This window comes from Ranitomeya imitator, chromosome 5 (assembly GCF_032444005.1).
Source record: "Ranitomeya imitator isolate aRanImi1 chromosome 5, aRanImi1.pri, whole genome shotgun sequence".
Classification (NCBI taxonomy): domain Eukaryota; kingdom Metazoa; phylum Chordata; class Amphibia; order Anura; family Dendrobatidae; genus Ranitomeya; species Ranitomeya imitator.
The window spans coordinates 425,138,235-425,153,039 of NC_091286.1; the positions used below are offsets into that span (position 1 = coordinate 425,138,235).

The 14,805-nt window shown below is 43.5% G+C and overlaps 1 long non-coding RNA gene across 1 annotated transcript in view; it reads right to left on the bottom strand.

Moving 5' to 3' along the window:
- The window catches only part of LOC138680787 (uncharacterized), an 84,002-nt gene extending 69,529 nt beyond the window's left edge, over window positions 1-14,473 (bottom strand). Inside the window, exon 1 of the long non-coding RNA XR_011321771.1 lies at window positions 14,442-14,473. This is a non-coding gene — a long non-coding RNA (uncharacterized lncRNA). The remainder of the gene's footprint in view (window positions 1-14,441) is intronic.
- Window positions 14,474-14,805: the final 332 nt, after the last annotated feature.

The window sequence follows — 14,805 nt, forward strand, 5'->3', positions numbered from 1 at the left end:
CTTAGTAACCCGATGTTTACCCTGGTTACCTGGGGACTTCGGCATCGTTGGTCGCTGGAGAGCTGTCTGTGTGACAGCTCTCCAGCGACCACGGCCAGGTCATATCGCTGGTCGTGATCGTTGGTAAATCGTTTAGTGTAACGGTACCTTTAGTTTCTTAGAGTCAAGGTACCAGTTATAAACTTACTAGATTCCTAACTTAAAATGTCCTGCTATAGGAGCAGAATCATTGTTTGCTCTCCAACTGCATTACTTTTCTGAATACTTCTGAACAGTTATTTGTTACATCTTTGAAGTGTTTGTTGAATTGGATTGAGTTCTTATGCTGTGTTAAGCCTAAAGTGACACTGTCAGCGATGGCAGACATTAAGGCAACATGCAGTCACTCTTCATACTTGATCAACTGACTTTCACAAGGTCTTTCCAGTCTTCACAAGGGCAAACTTACCTCTCTAGAGCTCCTGGCTATATTTAATGAACTTATTGCTCTTTTGTTTTCAAGAGGAATCTCAAAAGAAAACTTGTCACACAAAAAAATATTCTACACTAAATGTCTGTGTTGCCATCTGAGACACTAATACCACTCCTCAAAAAGTATACCAAAGAATTCAACAAGCTGCTTCTACCTACTACGGGGTTACTGAGTACATCATGTGCAAATTGCCTGTATTATATTTCCCAGAGGAGCATTGTACGGCAAATAAGCCTCCTTACCTTGACAAGCCAGAGATGGTATGCCACTCTCCATAAGGCTAGGGTCACATTGCGTTAGTGCAATCCGTTTAGCGCTAGCGGATTGCGCTAATGCAATGTTTTTAACGGGGCCGCGTTCCGGGGTCGCGGTAACGTCCCCGTTCTCGCAGATCCCCGATCTGCGAGAGCAGGGAACGGACCGCGGGCGCGCCTCAGACGTTGCAAGCAGCGTCCGCAGCGCGCCAGAAAACACCGGCGCGTCGCTAGCGCGTGCCGAACATGGCACGCGCTAGTGCTGCGCGTTCCCATTGCCGTGAATGGGCGCGCTAACGGACGCGTTGCACGGCGTTAATTTTGCCGTGCAACGCTGTCCGTTAGCGCGCTCCCATTAACGCAATGGGAACACTGTCTTTTCCCTCAATAACTTTTTGGAGTTAAGACCACCACACACATTAGACTAATGTCGTTTGTGTATGGGAAAGTCAGCTGAGATGGCTGTTGGTTGAGGTATCATTAGGCCAACATCCATCCGATGTCAATGGCCAAAAAATCGTTCAAAATTCCCAATGTTGCCATGCCTGAAACTCCACATATACATTTCATAAATTGATGACAGTCTGTGGACTGGCCTCTCCAATAGGGCTAACAGACTTGTGCTAACCCAATTTTACACTGAAGCTTTGTCCTTGACCTGGATTATCTTCTGATTAAGCTTCTGCCTATTTATGGTAGTTCTGAGGTGAATGCTATACCTTAGAAGGAAGATAGGTCGGCACTCCGTCTAGCAAGTAGTGGTGCTCGTGGAAAGTCATGTGTTGGCTAATTGCTTTTTTATTTCAATGCACAAATCTATTTAGACTTTTCAGCCCATCACAGGCTTTCTTCAGTCATTGGATGCTATACCTTGACTTGTCACACCTACTGTAGCTACAGACTTCCATCCATCAACAATAACTGAAATTGTTGGCCCTTTGCTACCGTTTTAAAAACTATTAAAACCAGTGAGCCTTTAGATAACACTGAAATAAATTATATTGGATTATTCAAATATCAATATAATAGACCATCATTAATAGACCAAAACCATCACAAATAAAGACTACGGGTGTGTGAGGATATGGCTGCTTATGTGACACCCCAGGGTCCTGGTTGTTACAGTGGCATTGCTTTCCTCACGGGGAGAGTGATGTCACGCTTGGAGACGATGAAAGATCTCTTTTATCAGGTAATCACATACACACAACATGTTCACACTCCAGGCCAGAAGGGGGAGCTCTAAACCTGGTTTGGGGTGAACTCCCTTATAAATAGATTCTGATCTGGAGGGAAAGAGGTCAGTTAGTGCCAGACAGCAGACTGAGCAGTCTGTCAGAGGACAGAGGAGAGAGCAGTCGGACAGAGAATGTCGGAAGGACTGAAAGAGCCGTAAAGCCAGAGTCGCTGCAGTTCCAGGAGAAAGATACAGAAGGAAAGGACAGTTTGTGGAAAGTGTGCAGGAGAAAGAAGGCACAGGAGAGTGACACCAGGGGAGCAGAGCAGTGATTTGGCTTCCTTCATGGCTAGCGCAAATTCCGGTAGCCGGAAGACCGAGGCCGTGTCAGACTCTAAAAGACATAGCTGAAACCAGCAGGACAGCTGAACTTTGAGTTACCTGTCCACCTTTACACCCAGGAGGCACAGTGACATATAGGGCCCGGGTCGTGATAGAGACCCTGTAAAATGGCTCGAGTCACCTGTCATACGGGTTTGCGTTCTAACCTATGTGGTTAGGACAGAAAGGAACTGTGAGGACGTTATCAGAAGCCATAGGCAGAACCACGCTTTGAGGAAGGCTTTCATCTCCACCTGGTAAAGGGGACTCTGGATTCGCTTCCAAGCACGCCAGACCCTGCCTGTACCTGTGATCTGGTGCCCTGGACTGTGGTTGCCCAAAGCTTCAGTAAGCCAGGTAAAAAGACTCGTTCTTCACCGCACCTCTCACCATTTTCACCTATACACTGGGAGCCCTGGGGACCTACTTCACCTGTGGAAAGTTATACCATCTAGCTACCATCACCCCAGCGGACCCCTTTAAGCAGTGTCGATCCACACTGACCGAATACCACAGGTGGCATCACAAACACAAACTTTAATCAATATCCCTTTTACATGGGCGCCCAGGGCCACGGACCGGGTCGCCACCGTGACACGTCCCCTTAAGTACCGGACCCAGTACCGAGTACTCCACGGCCCTGGCGTGCGTTCCACTTAGAAAAGACTATAGGACAAATCAACGTAGAGCAGAGACTGTTTCCAGCACGGAGCACTGGTTGCATCGATATTGTTGTGTTTTATTAGATATTTTCTTGCTGTATTTTATTAGTGATTTGCTTGCTCATCAGTTCATCCTCAGGAATCAATGTTTACATTCAGTGACAGTAAGCAGAGGAAGAGGAACAGACTAGATCTTATGTACAGCTAAGGCCAGACAGGAGACTGCTAAGGGTAAAGGTACCGTCACACTGAACGATATCGCTAGCGATCCGTGACGTTGCAGCGTCCTGGCTAGCGATATCGTTCAGTTTGACAGGCAGCAGCGATCAGGATCCTGCTGTGATGTCATTGGTCGCTGCAGAAAGTCCAGCATTTTATTTAGTCGCTGGACTCCCTGCAGACATCGCTGAATCGGAGTGTGTGACGCCGATTCAGCGATGTCTTCACTGGTAACCCGGGTAAACATTGGGCTACTAAGCGCAGGGCCGCGCTTAGTAACCCGATGTTTACCCTGGTTACCAGCGTAAAAGTTAAAAAAAACAACCACTACATACTTACCTTCCGCTGTCTGTCCCCCGCTGTGCTTCTCTGCTCTGGCTGTGAGCGCCGGCCAGCTGGAAAGCACAACGGTGACATCACCGCTCTGCTTTTTGGCCGCTGTGCTCACAGCCAGTGCAGGAAAGCACAGCGCCGAGGACAGACAGCGGAAGGTAAGTATGTAGTGTTTTTTTTACTTTTACGCTGGTAACCAGGGTAAACATCGGGTTACTAAGCGCGGCCCTGCGCTTAGTAACCCGATGTTTAACCTGGTTACCGGCATCGTTGGTCGCTGGAGAGCTGAATGTGTGACACTGAAACTTTAGGAAGGCAAAGTTTGACCAGCTTAGAGATGTCCTTAATCTGGTAGACTGGGACAATATCCTCAGAAATAAGAATACAGATAATAAATGGGAAATGTTTAAGAACATCCTAAATAGGCAGTGTAAGCGGTTTATACCTTGTGGGAATAAAAGGACTAGAAATAGGAAAAACCCAATGTGGCTAAACAAAGAAGTAAGACAGGCAATTAACAGTAAAAAGAAAGCATTTGCACTACTAAAGCAGGATGGCACCATTGAAGCTCTAAAAAACTATAGGGAGAAAAATACTTTATCTAAAAAATTAATTAAAGCTGCCAAAAAGGAAACAGAGAAGCACATTGCTAAGGAGAGTAAAACTAATCCCAAACTGTTCTTCAACTATATCAATAGTAAAAGAATAAAAACTGAAAATGTAGGCCCCTTAAAAAATAGTGAGGAAAGAATGGTTGTAGATGACGAGGAAAAAGCTAACATATTAAACACCTTCTTCTCCACGGTATTCACGGTGGAAAATGAAATGCTAGGTGAAATCCCAAGAAACAATGAAAACCCTATATTAAGGGTCACCAATCTAACCCAAGAAGATGTGCGAAACCGGCTAAATAAGATTAAAATAGATAAATCTCCGGGTCCGGATGGCATACACCCACGAGTACTAAGAGAACTAAGTAATGTAATAGATAAACCATTATTTCTTATTTTTAGGGACTCTATAGCGACAGGGTCTGTTCCGCAGGATTGGCGCATAGCAAATGTGGTGCCAATATTCAAAAAGGGCTCTAAAAGTGAACCTGGAAATTATAGGCCAGTAAGTCTAACCTCTATTGTTGGTAAAATATTTGAAGGGTTTCTGAGGGATGTTATTCTGGATTATCTCAATGAGAATAACTGTTTAACTCCATATCAGCATGGGTTTATGAGAAATCGCTCCTGTCAAACCAATCTAATCAGTTTTTATGAAGAGGTAAGCTATAGACTGGACCACGGTGAGTCATTGGACGTGGTATATCTCGATTTTTCCAAAGCGTTTGATACCGTGCCGCACAAGAGGTTGGTACACAAAATGAGAATGCTTGGTCTGGGGGAAAATGTGTGTAAATGGGTTAGTAACTGGCTTAGTGATAGAAAGCAGAGGGTGGTTATAAATGGTATAGTCTCTAACTGGGTCGCTGTGACCAGTGGGGTACCGCAGGGGTCAGTATTGGGACCTATTCTCTTCAACATATTCATTAATGATCTGGTAGAAGGTTTACACAGTAAAATATCGATATTTGCAGATGATACAAAACTATGTAAAGCAGTTAATACAAGAGAAGATAGTATTCTGCTACAGATGGATCTGGATAAGTTGGAAACTTGGGCTGAAAGGTGGCAGATGAGGTTTAACAATGATAAATGTAAGGTTATACACATGGGAAGAAGGAATCAATATCACCATTACACACTGAACGGGAAACCACTGGGTAAATCTGACAGGGAGAAGGACTTGGGGATCCTAGTTAATGATAAACTTACCTGGAGCAGCCAGTGCCAGGCAGCAGCTGCCAAGGCAAACAGGATCATGGGGTGCATTAAAAGAGGTCTGGATACACATGATGAGAGCATTATACTGCCTCTGTACAAATCCCTAGTTAGACCGCACATGGAGTACTGTGTCCAGTTTTGGGCACCGGTGCTCAGGAAGGATATAATGGAACTAGAGAGAGTACAAAGGAGGGCAACAAAATTAATAAAGGGGATGGGAGAACTACAATACCCAGATAGATTAGCAAAATTAGGATTATTTAGTCTAGAAAAAAGACGACTGAGGGGCGATCTAATAACCATGTATAAGTATATAAGGGGACAATACAAATATCTCGCTGAGGATCTGTTTATACCAAGGAAGGTGACGGGCACAAGGGGGCATTCTTTGCGTCTGGAGGAGAGAAGGTTTTTCCACCAACATAGAAGAGGATTCTTTACTGTTAGGGCAGTGAGAATCTGGAATTGCTTGCCTGAGGAGGTGGTGATGGCGAACTCAGTCGAGGGGTTCAAGAGAGGCCTGGATGTCTTCCTGGAGCAGAACAATATTGTATCATACAATTAGGTTCTGTAGAAGGACGTAGATCTGGGGATTTATTATGATGGAATATAGGCTGAACTGGATGGACAAATGTCTTTTTTCGGCCTTACTAACTATGTTACTATGTTACTATGTATACAATATACAAAAAAGGTTGTACTCTATCGTGCCAAAACATGTCAAATATGAAATACATGAAATATGAATAGCAAAATTGCTTTTTGAACATTAGGAAAAAAAAATTTTTTTTGAGACGCTTAGCACAGAATTTGGCCAAATAGTGTGAGCCCATCAACCATCGTCAAGGTGGTCTCATTAAAAAACTGATGGGTACCTGACCTCCCTGTCCAAATGTGAACACTTACCGAAGGCTGATGTCTGCATGCTTGGGTGAATATGGACACCTCTCTCAGCAAAGCCTACATATGGGTTGGCCGGAACCAAGTGTGAATAGATGTAATTAAAAACCAGATGGTGAAGGGAGGAGTGCGCAGTCAATAAGCTAACATAGAAATGACAGAAAACAGACTGGCACATCCAGTGGAATTATCACCTGTGAAATACTAAGGAAATCCTGAAAGCATGACCTGTTGCCTCTCCTATGTATAGCACTCATGCTCTATTCACATTGCTTAACAGCACAGATCCATTCAGTCCCAACATCCAACACAAGAGACGCTCTCACAAATCACTTAACCATCTGCTCACTCTTTCGATCCTCCTTCTCCTAGTCGCTGGAGACATATCTCCAAACCCTGGCCCCCCATGTTATAGCCAGTCAAACCTCCCAATTGCTACACCCAGAAACCCCTCTAACCTTATTAATATTCCCTGCATGCCTGCTGTCTCTTTCAATTGTGCCCTTTGGAATTCTCGCTCTGTGTGTAATAAACTCTCCTTCATTCATGACTTCTTCCTTTCTAATTCTCTTAATCTCCTGGCTCTTACTGAAACCTGGATCCAGCAGTCAGACACCACCGCTGCTGCTGCTCTTTCATATGGTGGACTGCACTTTTCTCATACCCCAAGATCAGACAACAGAGCAGGTGGAGGCGTTGGTCTGCTCCTTTCACCCAAATGTACTTTCCAAGTTATCCCCCAAGTACCCTCACTTGTCTTCCCTTCCTTTGAGGTCCATGTGGTCAGACTCTACGTCCCCTTCTCCATGCGAGTGGCGGTGGTGTATCGTCCTCCCGGCCCCTCTCATCAGTTCCTGGATCACTTTGCCACCTGGCTTCCACACTTTCTCTCCTGTGACACCCCCACCCTTATCATGGGTGATTTCAACATCCCCATTGCCTCTCCCCTCTCCCCATCTGCTTCTCACCTTTTATCTCTATCCTCCTCTTTTGGCCTCTCGCAGCATACTAACTCTCCAACACATGAAGATGGAAACTCCCTTGACTTGGTCTTCTCCCGACTTTGCTCAGTGGATGATTTCACAAACTCCCCTCTCCCGCTCTCTGACCACAACCTTCTTTCATTCTCTATCAAGAACTGCCATCCCGCTCAGGTCACCCCCACTTTCCACACCTATAGAAACATACAGGCCATTAACACCCAGAAACTTATGAAGAACTTGCAGTCCTCATTGGCCCCTATTTCCTCCATCTCATGTCCTGATTCTGCATTGAAGCATTACAATGAAACCCTGCAAAGTGCTCTGGATGAAGCTGCTCCTCCTATACATAAAACAACTCGGCACAGACGGCAACAACCGTGGCACACGCTGCAAACACGTTTCCTGAAGCGGTGCTCCAGGTGCGCAGAACGTCTGTGGAGAAAATCTAATCTACCCGAAGATTTCATCCATTATAAGTTAATGCTAAAGACATACAATTCTGCCCTTCACCTCTCCAAACAAACCTACTTCAACACCCTCATCACCTCCCTGTCCAATAACCCTAAACGTCTCTTTGACACGTTCCAGTCCCTACTCAACCCAAGAGAGCAGGCCCCAACCACGGATCTCCGTGCTGACGATCTGGCCAATTACTTCAAAGAAAAAATTGACCACATTCGACAGGAAATCATCTCCCAATCTCTTCATACCATGCACTGTCCTCCCTCCCCCACTGCATCTAGTTCACTCTCTGACTTTGAAGCAGTTACAGAAGAAGAAGTAAGCAGGCTCCTTGCATCTTCTCGCCCGACCACTTGCACCAGTGACCCCATTCCGTCACATCTCCTCCAGTCCCTTTCCCCGGCTGTCACCTCTCACCTAACAAAAATATTCAACCTTTCCCTCACTTCCGGTATTTTTCCCTCCTCATTTAAGCATGCCATCATACATCCATTACTTAAAAAACCATCCCTCGATCAAAACTGTGCCGCTAATTATAGACCTGTCTCTAATCTTCCCTTCATCTCTAAACTCCTCGAACGCCTGGTCCACTCCCGTCTTACCCGCTATCTCTCAGATAACTCTCTTCTCGACCCTCTTCAATCTGGCTTCCGCTCTTTACACTCTACTGAAACTGCCCTCATTAAAGTCTCTAATGACCTACTAACAGCTAAATCTAATGGTCACTACTCCATGCTAATTCTCTTGGATCTCTCTGCAGCATTCGACACTGTGGATCATCAGCTCCTCCTCACTATGCTCTGCTCCATCGGCCTCAAGGACACCGTTCTCTCCTGGTTCTCCTCCTATCTCTCTGACCGATCCTTCACTGTATGTTTTGCTGGTTCCTCCTCCTCTCACCTTCCCCTTACTGTTGGGGTTCCTCAAGGATCAGTCCTAGGCCCCATACTCTTCTCGTTGTATACTGCCCCTATTGGACAAACAATCAGTAGATTTGGTTTCTAGTACCATCTCTATGCTGACGACACCCAATTATACACTTCTGCTCCCGATATCACACCGACCTTTTTAGAAAACACCAGTGATTGTCTTACCGCTGTCTCTAACATCATGTCCTCCCTCTATCTGAAACTAAACCTGTCAAAAACTGAACTCCTCGTGTTCTCTCCCTCTACTAACCTACCTTTGCCTGACATTGCCATCTCCGTGTGCGGTTCCACCATTACTCCAAAGCAACATGCCCGCTGCCTTGGGGTCATCCTTGATTCTGACCTTTCATTCACCCCCTACATCCGATCACTGGCTCGCTCTTCTTACCTGCATCTCAAAAACATTTCTAGAATTCGCCCTTTTCTTACTTTCGACTCTGCAAAAACTCTGACTGTTTCACTTATTCATTCTCGTCTGGACTATTGTAACTCTCTACTAATCGGTCTCCCTCTTGCAAAACTCTCCCCGCTCCAATCTGTCCTGAATGCTGCAGCCAGGATCATATTCCTCACCAACCGTTACACCGATGCCTCTACCCTGTGCCAGTCATTACACTGGCTACCCATCCACTCCAGAATCCAGTACAAAACTACTACCCTCATCCACAAAGCACTCCATGGCTCAGCACCACCCTACATCTCCTCCCTAGTATCAGTCTACCACCCTACCCGTGCCCTCCGCTCCGCTAATGACCTCAGGTTAGCATCCTCAATAATCAGAACCTCCCACTCCCGTCTCCAAGACTTTACACGTGCTGCGCCGATTCTTTGGAATGCACTACCTAGGTTAATACGATTAATCCCCAATCCCCACAGTTTTAAGCGTGCCCTAAAAACTCATTTGTTCAGACTGGCCTACCGCCTCAATGCATTAACCTAACGATCCCTGTGTGGCCTATTTATAATAAAAAAAAAAAAAAAAAAGGTTCCTCGCATCATGTTCTCATACACTTTATGCAGTATTAGCCCTCTGTGTCTGTACTGCTACATACTTAGGCAGGTAACTGGTTCATGCAGCTTTACATGAACACCTGAGCCTTACACTATAGCTGGTCCGAATAACTAAAGCAATTGTTACCATCCACCTCTCGTGTCTCCCCTTTTCCCCATAGTTTGTAAGCTTGCGAGCAGGGCCCTCACTCCTCCTGGTATCTGTTTTGAACTGTATTTCTGTTATGCTGTAATGTCTATTGTCTGTACAAGTCCCCTCTATAATTTGTAAAGCACTGCGGAATATGTTGGCGCTATATAAATAAAAATTATTATTATTATTATTGGTGGCTCTTGAGGACCGGACTTGGGGAACACTGCTCTAGAGGAACATAGGCTGTGACTGCACACTATACTGGCTGGAGATACCAAAAGCTGTGGGCCAAATAAATGTGGGAGACAGTGGGTGTCGCCTGGAAGGGGGCCAGTGGAACGACCGATCTCAGATTGAGAACTTATGGACTGAGGACGTTATATTTTGGCCACCTACCTGGATTTGCTGTACAACCACGGATGTATGGAATAAAAATTAGTTGCATCGTTACCCTGCCTAGGTGATTTTTATAACCCACAACCTCAGATACTCACAGGGTGTAACTGGCATCAAGCAAAAAGAAACACCGGACCCAATCTTTGCTCTTCATTTCCATCTTGCATTGTTGCCAGTAAGTTAAAGAACCTTGAGCAAAACACTCTCTAACAATTTTAAACCTGCAGTCTTTTCCTATTACAGAAATGTCTTACCAGCCATAGTTTTTGCTGAACAACAGGGGTAATATAACATATTTACAATGCTGTCTACATTGTTTTCCTTAGTTTTCCAAAGCTATCGGATTATCCCTTGACATCACAGGAATTTTGTTGATTCTGAAATCATTTATTCTTCCACTGATGCCAATAGCCAACAAGGGAAACTACAATACGTCAGGTTATAAATTTCACAGCAGCTGCCACATTTTAAGAAACCTAGTATTAAATATGATGTCTTCCCTGAGCCCAGTTCTGCGCCGTAAATACACGTAATGTACTTAAGGTTAAGAGTTTAACAGCTCTCTGGCGCACACACTGGACCGAGGATATAATAAAGAAAAATATGCCGAGATGAAATGTGGTTCAAACAACATAACTTTAGATGATAATACATTTCTATTATGAGGAAATGAATGACTATTGAAGTATCACTTTTTTTTAATATGGTTCATATTGCAATAAACTGAGATTGTATAAAAAGTACAAATCAAATCAGCATTAAATTCTGTGATGAATGTTAGCAGAAAATTGCACGTCAATAATTCAGGATAAGAAACACCACGCACCGACATAATCTGCTTAATCTTCTTAATTGTTTATTTGCTGGATTCATTTCAACGTAATAGATAAGAGTTCCAACAACCTGCTACACATATGCTATTCATTTCATAATTACAGCTGGGAGAACTCATACGCCATACCTTCCAGATTCAGCCTCATTTACACTGTCTGCTGTGCGGTGATTAGTGCGGGATAAATAACCTACTGACTGTACAGTTTTATATATGTGTGTTACGTTAGTCATGTACAGCGGAGAAAATAAGTATTTGATACGCTGCTGATTTTGCACGTTTTCCCACCTACAAAGAATGGAGAGGTCTGTAATTTTTATCATAGATACATTTCAATTGTGAGAGACAGAATCATTTAAAAAAAAATACAGAAAATCACATTTTATGATTTGTATATAATTAATTAGCATTTTATTGCATGTAATAAGTGTTTGATACAATAGAAAATCAGAACTTAATATTTGGTATAGAAATGTTTGTTTACAATTACAGAGGACAGATGTTTCCTGTAATTCTTGACCAAGTTTGCACACACTGCAATAAGGATTTTAGCCCACTCCTCCATACAGATCTTCTCCAGATCTTTCAGGTTTTGGGGCTGTGGCTGGGCAACAATGAGTTTCAGCTCCCTACAAAGATTTTCTATTAGATTCAGGTATGGGGACTGGCTAGGCCAGGGGTGTCAAACTTCATTCCTCGAGGGCTGCAAACAGGTCGTGTTTTCAGGATTTCCTTGTACTGCACAGGTGATAATTTAATCACCAACTCATCATTTGTATAGGTGATTAAATTATCACCTATGCAGTACAAGGAAATCCTGAAAACATGACCTGTTTGCAGCCCTCGAGGAATGCAGTTTGACACCCCTGGGCTAGGCCACTCCAGGACCTTGAAATGCATCTTACTCCTTAGTTGCCCTGACTTTGTGTTTCAGGTCATTCTCATGCTGGAAGACTCAGCCATGACCCATTTTCAGTGCTCTGACTGAGCAAAGGAGGTTGTAGGCCAAAATCTCATGGTACATAACCCCAACCATTCTCCCTTCAATATGGTGCAGTGATCCTGTCTCCTTTGTAGAAAAGCACCCCCCCCCCCCCCCCAATATAGTAACATAGTTGGCAAGGCTGAAAAAGACTTTTGTCCATCCAGTTCAGCCTAAATTCCGTCAGAATAGATCCCCAGATCTACATCCTTCTAAAGAACCTAATATCTGAAGATACAATATTGTTACGCTCCAGGAAGACATCCAGGCCTCTCTTGAACCCCTAGACTGAGTTCGCCATCACCATCTCCTCAGGAAAGGAATTCCAGATTCTCACTGCCCTAACAGTAAAGAATCCTCTTCTATGTTGGTGGAAAAACCTTCTCTCCTCCAGACACAGAGAATGCCCCCTTGTGCCCGTCACCTTCCTTGGTATAAACAGATCCTCAGCGAGATATTTGTATTGTCCCCTTATATACTTATACATGGTTATTAGATCGCACCTCAGTCGTCTTTTTTCTAGACTAAATAATCCTAATTTCGCTAATCTATCTGGGTATTGTATTTCCCCATCCCCTTTATTAATTTTGTTACCCCCTTTGTACTCACTCTAGTTCCATTATATTGTTAAAATTTTGCATTTTCGTGTGGTCACTGCAGACGTCAAATCGTCGTATGTGGACACATCCGCATACAACACATGTCCCTGCGTACCCAGTGTTAAAGTTAGGTACGAAGGACGCATGCTGCAGTAGGCGGAGCGTGGGCAGAGCTTCACGGGGGAAGAAAGAAGGAAATAGGCTGCCATCCGCAGCCCTCCTCAACGCAAGTGTGAAACCAGGATCTGTGCTTTGTAATCATGCAGGAGGTTAGACCAGGAGTCTAGAGCTGTATCATTACATTTCACACTCTGAAACCTCTGCTCTGGACTTAACAAAAATTAACTCATTAGGTGCCAATTAATCCTGCCTGTGTCAGGTACAGGAGACATATCAGAAGTTTAGGGAGTTCAGTTCATGCCTTAAGTCTTGGTTCAAAGTAAAATGATTTGGGTTCCTAGACTTTTCACTGGAGCAAGATCTGTATTCTGCTGATAAATTGCACCTGAATAGAATGGAGTGTGATGTCCTGGGGGAGATAATTTTAGAAATATTTAATCTAGGGATGAGGCAGTAGGATAAGGTGGAAAATAAAGGGGTTGGTATATTTGAGAGGGTTCAGACTATATTGAAGGGTACAGCAGTGAATTTTGAGAAAGGATGGTTTAGAAACAAGCAGTGAAGTTTAATATGCCCCCAATATTTCATGAATTAACATTTCTGAACATAAATATTGGGAAATAGATGGAAATGTAAAGTTTATATTCACAAATGACAAGAGTCAAGCAAGCAGAATAGGAGAATGTGAAGCCTTAGTACTAGAGGAACACATTGATGTAATTGGTATTGCTGAGACATGGTTGTAACTCTGTATGACAGGATAGATATGGAAGAGTGTAACAGAGACAATGGTGGAGGAAGGTTGTAAGAAAGTTGAAACCTTGTGTGTGCGGAATTACATAGGTAGGTAAACACTGTAAAAATAATTTTTGGTGTAAACTATAGATTTCCCCAACATCACTGACGATTTGTAAGATCGGGTGCATAATCAGATGGCCTATTTGCATATACTGGTACAGTAGTTATTATGGGAGATTTTAACCACCGATATAGATTGGGGTCAAGGCTCTGCTTCATTGGCAAAGGGAAGAAAATGTCTCATCTTGTTGCAGGATAATTTTATGGGTCAGTTCATTGAAGACCAGAATGAGGTATTGCTCTGTTGGATCTGGTCATTTCTAACAATGCAGTCACCAGTGACCACAATATTACATTTTTCTTATACTGTAAAAAAACAATCAAGTGGAGAGAGACAAACTTTAAACAGATCAGTTTTCCCAGGTTGAAAGCTACACTTCACACCATGGACTCGGAGCACCTACTGTCAGATAATGAAGGACAGTGATACAAAGTGTAAATGGAAGTACTATAAGTCTATATTGGTCAGTCAGAATGCAAAATATATTCCTGTAAGTAAAGACAAAACCCAAGAAAAAACAAAATGAGAAAGTGAAATGAGCATATACCATGCCAGGAGTTTGTATGTTCTCTCCGTGTTTGCGTGGGTTTCCTCCGGGCACTCCGGTTTCCTCCCACATTCCAAAGACCCACTGATAGGGAGTTTAGATTGTGAGCCCCATCGGGACAGTGGTGATAATGTGTGCAAAATGTAAAGCGCTGCGGAATATGTTAGAGCTATATAAAAATACAGATTATTATAATAACGATTATTAGTAAGTAAATAAGTGAATAGTAATAGTACATATAAATAACATAGGGTACATAGTTAACATTATTTTGATTTAAAAAATGCCAGCCATCACACCAAAACAAGGTTTACCCAATCGGGATCGTCCCATCTCGTTTCTGTCATTAAAATCTTACCTTGTGCCAACCGATCTTGATGTAGATAAGGGTAGAGCTGGAGTGGGGCCCAACTGTTCACACACCTGGGAAGCTATATAGATAAAATGCCTAGCACAAAATCGGGGGCCTACGCCCATGTTTGTACAAAGTACATGAAACTACAGCTATGGCTTGAGAGGACTTTGATTGCAGATTGAGGGTAAAGCAGCCAGAAAGTTCAGAGCACTTCTAGGAATTCCTTTAAGTGTCAAAGTCTTTCCAGGTGACTACCTGAAGAAATTGCTTGAGTGAATGCCATCAGAGTAAAAGGGTGGGTACTTTGAGGAATCTAAGGTTTAACAGACATATTGGTTTATTTCACTTTTTTTAATCTTTTTGTTTC